We start from the raw sequence: 12,844 nt of genomic DNA on the forward strand, positions 1-12,844 counted from the left end.
TATGTGTTTGCAGCCTTTGGATCTTTAATGACCTGCTTAATTGCTTTGTGTGCACACAGCACTTAGATAATTACAAATGTACCTGATTTGCCTTAGATATTCAGTATTCCATTAACAAAGGATACATGCAAAAAACAGTACTTGGAGCGTTCACAAGGTGTGGTAAAAATATAAAGATGGTAGTCCCAATGGTATAATTGAAATTTCATTCATTTTTATTCACCGCTTCACTTATTTTTCCATACCTTATGGACACTCCTGGAATGTAAAATGATACAAACTTACTTTTTTTTTTTAAAAAAAGACTTCTATAAATCAACTCTTCTACTAACAATTATGTTAGTTGGCTTTTTTTCTGTATTCTTCTACGAGCGTATTTTCACCTGTACAATATTAATTTATTTCATGTATTTGGTAGATGGCAATGATGCTGGTTAATCTAAATTCTGATTAATTCAGGGGATGGTGAATTAGGTCAGTTTATATTGCCATTTGCCACGATTGCATTCTTTATCCAATGCTGTTTTTTTCACGTATCCAATTACATTAAATCGTTTCACCGTTTCTGTGTTATATGACTCTACATACAACATTGCAAAAAGAGAAAATGAGAATTAAATGCTGGTTGTTTCAAGAAGTAGAATGGATTAGGATAGTGATGGTAAACCTTTTAGAGACCGAGTGGCCCAAAACTGCCCCTATCCCTGTTCCACCCCCTGCCTCGCCCACACTCCGCCCCCACCCTGCCTGCCCACAGGGCCACTCACCATCTCCAAGGCCAGCCTCAGATCGCCCAGGCAGCCCAGCAGCGCTATGATGGCCATACCCTCTGCCCGCGCCCCGCAACATCAACTGTGTATGATGGGGTGTGAGGGCAGAGTCTTGTCTTTGCTGCTTGGCTGCCATGTCTTTGGCTGTGCTGCTCTGCATGGGCCACGCTCGGGGGCGACTCTCCTCCAGGAGGGGGTCGCAGGGTGAGGCAAGGCTGGGGCAATAGCACGTGTGCCCACAGAGAGGGCTCCGAGTGCTGCCTCTGGCACCCGTGCCATAGGTTCACCACCACTGGATTAGGATGTTCCTAGCCCTTGCATTGCTCAAAGACTTGGAATATCAGTTCTCTGATCAAGCTAAGTCTCATACTTCCTGTGATAATCTTGTCATCAAAAAGGACCTAGATCAGAGGTAGGTAACCTTGGCTCTTTTATGACTCATGGACTTCAATTCCCAGAATTCCTGAGCCAGCATGGCTGGGAATTGAAATCCACGAGTCATAAAAGAGCCAAGGTTGCCTACCCCTGACTTAGGTCCTAGGACAGGGGTAGGCAACCTTGGCTCTTTTATGACTCATGGACTTCCATGCTGGCTCAGGAATTCTGGTTTGTTGAAGTCCACGAGTCATAAAAGAGCCAAGGTTGCCTACCCCTGTCCTAGGACAATCAGTAGCCCTACAACTAAGATACAAATTTGCTAACGGAAAGAGCAAGGGTAAAAAAAAAAAAAGAGGAAAATTTGATCAGATGAGGAGATTTTTTTCCTTACAAGAATGGGGTCTTAGATGTTTACAAATAGCCATAATGATAAGAAAATATAGTGTATGTTATGGTGACATCACAGCATAAACCCAGGTCTACATGCCCTTGTTCTGATGTTGGATGGAGATATATAAGTCACGGGTTTCTTGATATATGTTTTATACATGCCCATGAAAACCGATGAATGGAACCAAAGCAATGCTTCCTTCCGGCAGATTCCAAGATTTTGAGGTGTCCTTCACTATCTTTTCGTCCTTCTCCTTTCTTGAAGACTATCCAGAAATTACATCTGATCCTGGATATATAGTTATCAATTGGGAAGAAAGCAAGATGTGACTGACTGTAAACAAGGACTCCTGGCCCACAAATAGGCACAATTGGCACACAAGATACATCTGTGCAGACACAAAGAGACCTGTCATTGTGAAATTCAAACAGTGGGTCAATGCATCCATTTACTGGACAATAAAAGAGCACTGTTTGGCTAAGATAATTTGCTGCTCATCTATTGGAAGCAATTGGCAATATGGTTGCTAGTTCTCTGGCAGCTCTGGGAAGTTCCTGGCTTATTCCTACTATATCCTGATAAATTATTTCATGAGAATAACCTTCTGAAACTATAGATCCTTGTGAATGACGAAAGATTGATGGGCTGGAAGTGATCCCTCACTAGCATTTTATTGGTTCAATGTGGCATGGATTCATTTTTATTAATTGGTACAAGAAGAATCTTATTTTATTTTGATGAGCTATGTCTGTGTTTTAGCTTGAATTATCTTTTTAAAAATATGTTTTATCTCACATTCAATTTTAATGATCAATAGCCCTCTTACAGACTTTTATTTTATTTTTTAAAAGAAAGGGAAAATTAATCTCTAGGGTCAATCTCATTCTGAAGCTTCCACTTTGAGGAGTGTCCTGATAGTCGCCCATTTTTTTTCTCTGAGAGTTAGTAAGTAGATTAGGTTCCCCCCCCCCAAAAAAATTGAGATACAAAAGATGTTTGCCAGTCCAATTTACACACAAACTACCATCTAGAGGCCTCTAAACTGGTAGCAGCTATATTAGAGAATGTCAGCATATTCCTTAATTCGTTATACAGGTAGTCCTCATTTAATGACCATTCATTCAGTGAACATCCAAACATGTAACCTACGACCAGTTCTTGGAACTCTAGCCATTGCAGTGACGCTGAGCCCCACATTATCACGATCCAGGCACTTGACACCTGGCTCATGATTAAGATATTGCAGCAAGCCACAATCACATGATGACAATTTCAGTCATTCCCTGCTGGCTTCCCATAAGTGAAGTCACTAGGGAAGCCAGCAGAAAGTCACAAATGGTGGTCTCATTCACTTAATAATGGCAACGAAGACCGCAGGGACTGCCATTGCTAAGTAGCATGGTCACATGACACCACACTTTATAAACAACTTCTAATCTATAGGACTCCTTCTAATCTATAACTAATGATAGTGATGCCTTGCCAATTCAGATTGCTCTTAGAAGATTTGAAACTTGGCTAAAGTTATTTTATGCTTTTCTATTAAATATATAAAAATAGCTGCCTTTTCGCCAGTCATTACTTAAGCACTGTGCAGTAATAGCGTTTTAAACAGTGAGATGTTATTTGTTACATTTGTTTGGGACCCATCCCAATTTGTACATTTTCGTTTTGTTATTTAAAATAGCACAAAATAAGACAATTTGCTCTAAATGCTTTCTTTTAGTTTTTAGTTTTGTTTTAATTCCGTATGGCTTTGTTTTTCCATACTAATGAAATGCCCATAAAACGAATAATGAAATACTATTGCAAAGTCAGCTACTTCTATCCTCCATCCTCATTTAAGAAAATGAAAGCTTTGGATGAGATTTTAATTTATGGGAACCCGTTCTGCATTAAATGTCAAGAAACACTGGAATAGAACATATTAATGGGAGCAGCAACGCCTGCATTTTCTGCATCGCATGAGAAAAGCACATCTTCCTTCCCCTGTCCTGACCACTTTCTATAGGGGGACGATCGAGAGCATCCTGTCATACAGCATCACAGTCTGGTTTGGAAGCATCACTGTTTCAGACAGGAAGGCGGTGCAGAGAGTGGTGAAAATGGCAGAAAAGATCATTGGCAGTTCCCTCCCTTCCGTCCAGGATATAGCACAGAAGCGTTGCTTGAGCAGGGTCCGTAAGATTATCTGGGACACTACACATCCTTTTCATGTCCTGTTTTCCTTGTTACCTTCCGGGAGGAGGCTTTGTGGTATCCGTAGCAGAACATCCAGATTCAGCTATAGTTTCATTCCATACAGCATTAACCTTGTGAACTCTCAAGCTTCCTCCTTCCATTATATATTCAAAATGGACAGTGTTTAATATTTATTTGCTGTGTATATGTAGGGATATGGGTCTATACATATGTTGTTCATAGTATGTTTAGATGTGCGTCATGTATGTGTTTCACTTTGAGAGCGGGCAACTAAATTTCATTTTTGATGTATGCCGTTGTGCCCACAGTAAAAAAATGACAATAAAGGTTATCTTATCTTATCTTATTTTAGTACACCATACCGCCTTAGCACAATTGAATATGTCATTGAAAATCATGTTCCAAAAAAGTGCAGTCATAGAAAGAACTATGTCTTAGATTGTTTAGCTGGTTATTACCTTGATCTTCCAACGCTGCATTCTTTTTCTTTATTAAAGAAAGCATAAAAGCAGTTGTTGCCTGGAGCAACCTTCTCCACTTAGGGCCCTCCAGGGAAAAAAAGCCACCCAGAATTCCATGGCAAACATTAACTACACTGACCTGGAATTTTTGGAGCTGTTGGCTTAACACATCTGGAGAATCTCACTTTAAGGCAAATTACAGATAGTCCTCAACTTATGACTGCTATTGAGCCCAAAATTTCTGTTGCTAAGCAAGACATTTGTTAAGTGATTTTTGCCCCATTTTATGACAGCTCTTGTCATAGTTGTTAAGTGAATCACTGCAGTTGTTAAGTTAGTAATATGGTAGTTAAGTGAATCTGGCTTCCCCATTAACTTTGCTTCTCAGAGGGATCACATGACCCTGGGACACTGCAACTGTCATAAGTATGAATCAGTTGCCAAGCATTTGAATTTTGATCAGGTGACCATAGGGATGCTGAAATGGTTCTAAGTGTGAAAAAAGGTCATTGGTCACTTTTTTCAGTGCAGTTGTAACGTCAAACGGTCACTAAATGAACTATTGTAAGTCGAGGATTACCTGTAGAACATTTGGTTTCAGAAGAGATTTCCTATAGATCAGGGCTTTTCAACTGGTGGTATGTACCACTTGTGGTACATTAATGACTGGCAGGTGGTACGCAGCCCTGCCTAGCCAAGTGTAGTGGGGGAGGGAAAGAGCCAGCACAGGCAAGGACTTAGAGTGAGAGAGTCCTCTGGAGCTGCAAAGACCCCAGACTCACTTCTGGCTCACCCTCCCCCATGAGAAAGGAGGAGGGGGGTGGAGACAGGAGAGCCTATAAAAGGAGGCATTTGGGCAGGAGAGGGAGAGAAAAAAAGCAGCAGACTTGGGAGGAGGCAGAGTCAGCTGCACCGAAGGGGAACAAGGAGGGGGAGGGTGGGGGGAGAGGAGATCAAGCAGGCTGGCCATGAGCTGATCTACAGCTGCTGTGGCAGCCACCTGTGCTGGCAGCAGCAAACAGGCAAGAAATGCAGCGGGGGAGGGGTCACCCTCAAGAGGAATGAAAAAAGGCAGCAATGGCTGGAAGTGAGGCACGGAGGAGGGAAGGAGATGGAGAATGGAAGGATTCTTATGTGCTTTTGTGACTTTGAAGTTCTGGGATTTGTGCAACGTGGGCTTTGGGTTCTTAAGGAGTGCTTGGCAACTTCTATTTGGCTGATGTCTCGTGTTAGCTTCTATTGCTCTGCTGTTGTTAGCTGTAAATTTTGCTGCAAGGGATTTTGAAATATTTTTCTCCTGAATGGATTTTGCCTGTAGCATTCCCTTACTTATGAATGGAGCCATTTGGGGAGGTTGCCTTAGCCGGCAGCCAGTACTTAACATTTTTTTAAAACATTTTTTTTTCTTCCTTAAGTGCCGGCTTGCTCCTTATTTTCCTTTCTAGCCAGTAGCTAATTCTTAAAGGGGAATGTGCCTTTTAAAGCTAGTTTACTCAGCAGCTTGTCTTTTCTGTCTCTGGAGGCCTTTCCTTGTTTGATCAATATATGGAAGAGGGAAAATTTGGGGGGGGTTCAAATTCTTCCTTCAGAAGGAGATGGGAATGAGAAAGGGAGGCAGGGAAGGGAGGGAGGAAAGGAAGTCCCGCCTTAGAACTTGGCCACCAGCAGCTCTGCCATTGACTTTGCTTGTCAAAAGGTTGCAGAAGGGGATCACATGACCCTGGAACACTGTGACCATTATAAATATGAATCAGTTGCCAAGCATCCAAATATAAATCACATGACCCTGGGCATGCTGCAATGGTCATAAGTGTGAAAAATGGTCATAAGTCATTTCAGCGCAATTGCAACTTTGAACAGGTTTTTTTTTTTTTGGTCATCAAGTTTTTGACATCTTGTTAGGTGGTACTCGAATATTGCCATATCCTAAAAGTGGTACAATCGGTAAAAAGGTTGAAAAGCCCTGATCTAGATAACATTATATTTCACCAAGAGAGGACAAAAAAGTCTGCCACTGGAAGGGAGAGATGTGAATCTTTTGGGCTCCTAATCACATTCTTCGGCCTTTTTTTAAGTTTATGGGGCAGGTTTTTTCCCTCAATCTGGTGGCTTTCTGATACCATTGATGTGCCAAGGTAAAACCTGCTCTTATACTCTGGCCTTCCGTAAAGGCCTTAAAGTCCGTCTCTACTGATTGGCCTAGGGCCCGACAGGGGCATGCGTTCCTGGAGGTAGTTACTGGATTAGAACAGGGATTAGAAGATCCGTCCTCCACTGTATTGTATATCCCAATGCCACTATCTTAGCTACTCCTTTGTTAATTTTAATGTATTTATTACCTTACTGCTTTAATATTTTACAATATTGCTTTATTATAAGCCACTCCAGAGTCTCAGGACAGCAGAATGGGTGGTGAATAAATTTAAATCAATCAGTCAGTAAATAAGTAAATAATACTTAGACTTGGGCTCTATAACAATTTCTGGTAATAAGAGGTCTATGAAAATATAGAAATCAGTGGGAGGTTCAAATCGGCTGGACGTATAGAAGGTTTCAGCCACTGAAATGGTGAATATAACCCTTTGTTTGTTGCCTAGACTGATTTTCTCTTATTGTTCTTTCCCATTACATTTTTAAAGTTTTTTTAATGGCAAAATTGTTATGTGATTTTTTTTTTTTGTTAGTCCTTTTGGGCATAGCTTGGCATTGATTACTTGACTGATAAAATTGATATAACCTCTGGTATTCTTGTGTTTTTTTTTTGGTTGTAACATATTTTTTTACTTCTTTATACCATATCATTATGTTTTTGTTGTTTCAGTATGCAGAAATTCTTTGATGTTACTGGAAATTGCTTTATATATAAACTTTATTAAAATTCTACACATAAAATAGACATAAAGACCCAATACATAAACCTGCAAACATAAAACTAAACATTTAACTTTATCTCTGTGTTCCACTATTGCCCTTCACTTTCCTTATGGATCCATTAACCATTTCTTATTCTTTTTATACCATTGTAATCACTATTTAAGTTTTCTTTTGTATTCCCTTATAGCCATAAAACCCTTCATCATCAAGCTTTATCATCAAGGAATTTCTTTATTAATATTTAGAATTCCTTACAGGTTATATTCTGCACATTCCCTATTTTATAGATTTTATTTTGTAAAATTGCATATTATTTCTGATTTTATAGTTTTATAGATTGATTTTCATGGAACATTCCTGTGAGGTGAGGCGAGTTACCACAAAGTCTCAGAATAAGCTTCCATGGCTGTGGGGTAGACTTGAATTAAAGTTTTACCTGTGGTTCTTCATCACTCAAGTTATTACATTCTGTTCAAATTCATACTATCTTCTTGCCCTAGCCCTGTGCAAGCCTATTTTTATCAGGACATATCTGTATCTTCCCACATATGAAACAGCTTGAAGACAGCTGCTTTCTAAATGTGTTTTCCCTAATATCCTGCTTTAAGATCCTATATGCAAACAATGCAAGGTACATTAAAATATATACAGATTGGACAGCATTGTGCTTGGACTTTGAAGACCATTTCCAATTTAATGCATGCAATTTAAAGTATATGTAGATGTAGATGACCAGGCTGAGCCTGAAGGAGGGGTCAAACGCATCATCAGCCGTGAGTCCCTGTGTGCCCACAAGAAGTCTGTGTCCAGCCCACCTTCAATGCCTTTCTTAACTCCCACTAATTTCCCTTGACCGCTAGTAGCTCAGATTCTTGTAGAGAGCTTAAGCTTGCAATAAATCTTTATACTCCTTTAGACTCCTGTCTAAATCTACTGATTTCCCCTTTACTTGACAATATATTTGAAAGAACTGGGTTTTTGTATTTTGGTAAAGTGCCAAGTAGGAATTTCCCTTTTTACTTGTTACTGTACCCAGAGAAGCCTTGCCCCATCATTTCTTCTTCTCATATTATGGCCTTAAAATTGATTACAGTTTCCACAGTGATCCCTACAGCTAAATCTTTTCCTCAAATATATACTGATAGCCTCCCCTGTCATTTAACCATTTATCCATTCTTTGCTTCTTAGCAGCACAAACCCAGAATACCATTAGATGGCAACCCAGAGTTATAAAACCACTAACTCTTTGCTGCCACCCAGTGAGCAGTAGGACATGCAACCAAATTATTTTTGAAAATCAGTTGATTGACAGTTTGACAAGACAGGAAAATAATGGATTAATCAGGCTGTTGTACCTGCCAATTGGTGTAGGTTTTTAATATGTTGAATGGAATTAGGCAGGGTAGAATATCAAACTACTAATTAGGGCCCTTAGAATATTGTCCATAGAAGTAAGTTAGATGGGCACACACAGTACAGGCCTGTACTGCATATATGGAGCAGCAAGATTTAAGGGGAGCATGATTTCCTGTTGACCCCATAATTGGAAAATATCACAGCCAAGTAGCTGCATTACATATATAAATTTAAAGAGAATTTCAAATCTACTGTCCCTTATGGGGAGTCTTAGGGAAACAGTTGGTAGTCATAAACAACATCTCACAACTGCTCCAGTGAGTCATTTCTGTTTGCAGATGATTATATAATAAATTAACAATGGGCTTGCAAACTCTTTTCTGAACAGAAAATCAATGCCGAAATTGCAGTGTAACACAATAGATGGAGTATCAAGTGAGCTACATCAGACTGTTTCTTAAATACCACAGAAACAAAAACACTGCAGAAGGCTTCTCTTTTGCAAACAGTCCTTCCATACCATAGATCCATCAAGCTGGGTAGCTTCTCTTCTGACAGGGAACAGCTCTCTAAGGTCATAGGCTAGACAGCAATTTCTATCTGACAGGGATTGCACTTGGGACTTTGTGAAGCAAAGCATGTGATTTAACAGGGAGCTTTGACTCACCCTCCACATTCTGCATTAATGGAAATGGTGATGATACAAGAAAGAGGCATGAGATGAAATGAGTAACCCCTCAATAATGTGGACTTAAAACTGTTTTACTGCACAAAGAGCATCAGTTCCTGGCTCCAGTGAGCCATGAAGGTGAATTGACCAGTAATTTTGATGCTTGATAAGCCATTGCTGTTATGAAAAAAAGCAAGCTTCTTCAGTCACTTTGTTGACCGTGGGTCAGTATTTCCATCTCTCTCTCTCTCTCTCTCTCTCTCTCTCTCTCTATATATATATATATATATATATATATATATATATATATATATATATATATATATATATATATTTAAAAAACTTCTCTGCACTTAATTTTCACAATAAGGAATTCCACCGAGATCCTTATCTTGTCCATTAAACAGAAATGGAAGTGGGATGCTTAACCACTTTAGAATTGCAACTTTGTTCTGCTACAATAAAAAGAGAAACTTGTGAGGAAAATGGGTCAGTATAAAGCTGCAGTACTTGGATAACAGTACCAAATTAGAACTCATCTTCTAAATTTAAAAGTAGTCCAGTTTACTGAAACCTGGGTTTGTGACGAGACAAAAGGCTGTTATCAGAAGGGGACAAGATCTAAGAGCCGTGATGGTGCAGGGTTAGAAATCAGTATTGCAGGCTAATTCTGCCGACTGCTAGCAGTTCGATCCTGACCTTCTCAAGGTTGACTCAGCCTTCCATCCTTCCGAGGTCGGTAAAATGAGAACCCAGATTGTTGGGTGGAATATGCTGACTCTGTAAAACTGCGCAGAGAGGGCTGTAAAGCACTGTGAAGGGATTTATAACTCTAAATCTATTGAAATTTGTGTTTTAATGTTTTCAGGAGAGGTAGGATCAGACATTCTTAATGACATGTGCTTTGCTGGAAACAGAAGTGCAGGAGCTAGGCCAGTGTATCTTAAGCTTGAGAATTTTAAGAGGTGTGAATGTTAACTCCCAGAATTCCTCAGCCAGCATGTTAAAGTCCACACATCTTAAAATTCCCAAGGTTGGGAAACACTGGCCTAGAATGTCTACTACAATAATTTCTAAGTGTACAAGTCATAGCACAGAAACTGAAAAAGAGACTGTATATCATGAAAGGAGAGACGAGATTATTCAGTTCAAAGTGTATATTACCTGTATAGTATCTGTCCAAACCTGCTTTGCGATGTCTTCAAAATTTTTGTCTGTTATGAAAGAAGGATCTTTTTTATCTACCTTCCCCCCCCCCAGGTTCTTAAGAATTTATTTTGATTTGTTTTCTTGCTCCTGTTTTTAAGCTTTTTTTTCCTGTTTTTGCTGGAAGAAGTAGGTAGAAGTTGTTGCTGCTGCTGCTATAGTTGAAATGAAATGGCAGACTGCATTATTTTCAAATCCCAGCAACATTAAAAATAGGATAGATGAAAAACAAACACAATGTGAGCGCAGTAATTGTGCTAAAATTATGTTTGTGACCAGTCTCATGGATTTTTATAGGAATTTTGGAAAAAGCCCTTTATTATCTCATGTTTGGATTTATATGCTGCAGTGCAGAATTTAGCTGCATTGTATATAAGGTTTGGGTAATTATCTGATAGTAACAAGAAGGCATAATTGGCTGGATGACCTAGACATTTTGGGTTAAAAAGGGTAAAATGAGCTTACTCCATTGTCCCTCAAGTGTGCTCCATGAAGTAAAACACTGCTAGATATTTATGTTTCTTCCCCATTAACTTTATTAAACTGGCCCCTCATTAGGTTAAATGACAATACATTAAAGTAAGCCCGAGACAAGGTTCCACAATATTGCTAGGCAATTCCAAATAAAGGTATCGCTTTCATAATAATATTTTAAGTCATTGGAAGCTGGGCTCAGATCCTGGTGCATTTGTACTTCCGTAACTCATTCTTTCGGAGACTCCATAACTTGATTGTATTTATAATAAAAAAGCTCTGATATAAAGATTGTACTGTAGCAATTTGTCCAATGAGGCTTTCTGCCAGACTGTGATATTGATCAAGGATTATTAGGAGGGCCAAGCCAACTGGATAGAAGTTTAGCAAAATTGGTAGATCACCAGCTCAGTTAAAGTTTCTGCTCAAAGCACCAAATATACTATATTTAGCAGCAATAGAAGAGAATATCTGTAGCTCCCGGTTGAACTGTGGGGGTTTTGGTGCTCTCTGAACTCAGTTGTTTTCTTGCAGATGTTTCATTTCCCAACTAGATAATATCATCAGTGCAGTAAGGCAGAGGGATTCACTCCCTGTTTATATGCAAGTGGCTTACCCTGTCAGTGTTGGTGAGAGTGTTCTTGGTAGTTCCTTGATTAGGCTGTTGTTGCTTTTTACTGTACACAACAGTAAACAGTAGACAACCGCTTAATCAAGGAACCACCAGGAATACTCCCACCAACACTGATGGGCAAGCCACTGTTTAAACAGAGAGTAAATCCTATTCCCTTCTAGCCTTGATGATGTTTCCCATTTGAGTAATGAAATGTCTGCAATAAGACAACCACACTCAGAGAGCAGCTAAAGACCCCACACTACATTTAGCACCCATCTTAGAGATCTGCAGCACTAGTGTCAAAAGTAAATGTAGTCCTCGAGTTACGACCACAATGGAGCCCAAATTTCCTGTTGCTAGGTGAGATGTCTTCTAAGTGAGTTTTGCCCCATTTTTTAAAGACCTTTCTTGCTACAGTTGTTAAGTGAGTCACTGCAGTTATTAAGTTAGTAACAAGGTTGTTATGTGAATCTGGCTTCCTCATTGACTTTGCCTGTCAGAAGGTCAGCACATGACCCCACGACTTTGTAACACGTCGCACATACGAGTCAGTTGCCAAGCATCTGAATTTTGATCACATGACCATGGGGATGTGGCAATGGTCCTAAATGTGAAAAACGGTCACAAGTCACTTTTTTCAGTACCGTTGTAACTTTGAATGGTCGCTAAATTCACTGTTGTAGGTCGAGGACTAACTGTATTGCTTGAACCGATTCCAGGAAATTACTGCTGGAATATGGATCTAATTGAAATCCATAGAAGAGATGCATGAAAGTATTTGTGCAGATTATTCGATGGCATTAGGAGCAAACTCTTCTTGTCTCTGCTGCAACATTGCATGGATCACTCTTGCCCAAGGCTGCCCTTAGATATTCTTGGTTGTTTCTGTTCCATGACTTATTATAACTTCAAAAACTGCCTAAGCTTTCAAATCTGAAACATTTCCAGGGGAAGAGTCCCTTGGAGTTTAATTAATGATAGTTTCTAGTCCTCCAGTCTGAGCCATCCACAGCAAAAAAACAAAAACAAATACCGTACAATAATCTATACAAAACTCAAAGGCCATTGAAGCAGAGTCATCTTAAGGATATTGCAGAATAACAGCAATATTAGCACCAAAAGAAGGTTCCAAAATATAGGAGTTAAGGCCTCCTTCATCTAGCATTAAAACAATCAATCTGAATGTTAAGCGGGATCTCTTGCATGCCTTAGAAATATGTTAAGATTGAACAAGAACTGCCTTGAGCTCAAAATACTTTATAATGATTGGAGGAACCGATTTTAGGCCCAAAACACTCAAACTAACCATGCCGAACTCACAACAGGGCATCTGGAGTGCAAAACAGGATGTTTTGAATTTGGAAAGTTCAAGTTGGAAACATTATACAAAGAATCCTACGAAACATGCTTGGAATTAATGAAAGCAATTCTGCCATGAAAAATCAC

At 39.5% G+C, this 12,844-nt stretch overlaps 1 protein-coding gene across 5 annotated transcripts in view; it reads left to right on the forward strand.

Moving 5' to 3' along the window:
- The window catches only part of NLGN1 (neuroligin 1), a 554,754-nt gene that overhangs the window by 110,921 nt on the left and 430,989 nt on the right, over positions 1–12,844 (forward strand). The window lies entirely within an intron of this gene.

Source organism: Crotalus tigris, unplaced genomic scaffold (assembly GCF_016545835.1).
Source record: "Crotalus tigris isolate CLP2741 ecotype Arizona unplaced genomic scaffold, ASM1654583v1 scf7180000017549.6302385, whole genome shotgun sequence".
Classification (NCBI taxonomy): domain Eukaryota; kingdom Metazoa; phylum Chordata; class Lepidosauria; order Squamata; family Viperidae; genus Crotalus; species Crotalus tigris.